Below are 691 nucleotides of genomic sequence, written 5' to 3'. Positions count from 1 at the left end.
GTTGCATGCCTGTGAGTCATACGCAACTCCGCCATATATACACTATATACAAAAATATTATCAATATGAAATAAATTTATTGAATATTAATCTAACAATAAATGAATAAATATTATTACCTCTCATATTGTAGAACATCTTCACAGTTGGTGAGCAAATATGTTTGCAACAAATGAGCGTGCTCAGTGTCCGTAAGTCACCGCTTCGTGAATTTTCCACTAAGTCGTCCTATTTCCTTGAACATGCTTGGGACAGTAACATGATATGTTGCTCTCTCCCCTCTATCATCATGCCGAGCAGGTCTTCGGTGTTTTGTTTGCACTTCTGGTGGAAAATAATTTTCAGCAAAGATTGCAGTTTCTTCATTGATCACCTGTGCCACTATAGATCCTTCCACCCTGCTTTGATTTTTGACCATCTTCTTCAGATGATGCATATAACGCTCAAAAATATACATCCATCTGTACTGCACAGGACCACCAAGTTCCAATTCTCTTGCGAGATGAATAGCAAGATGTTCCATTACATTAAAGAATGATGGAGGAAATATCTTCTCAAGGTTGCACATGCTGACTGGCGCGTTTGTCTTCTCAAGGTTGCACATGCTGTCAGTCACTACTCTGCTGCATAAGTCGCGGAAGAAAACACTTATCCCTACATAGATAAAAGACATAATTTTCATAAGTATTAA

The sequence above is a fragment of the Brassica oleracea genome, chromosome C4, assembly GCF_000695525.1.
Source record: "Brassica oleracea var. oleracea cultivar TO1000 chromosome C4, BOL, whole genome shotgun sequence".
Classification (NCBI taxonomy): domain Eukaryota; kingdom Viridiplantae; phylum Streptophyta; class Magnoliopsida; order Brassicales; family Brassicaceae; genus Brassica; species Brassica oleracea.
The sequence above is the reverse complement of the archived record's forward strand: the minus strand, read 5'-3'. Positions refer to the sequence as shown.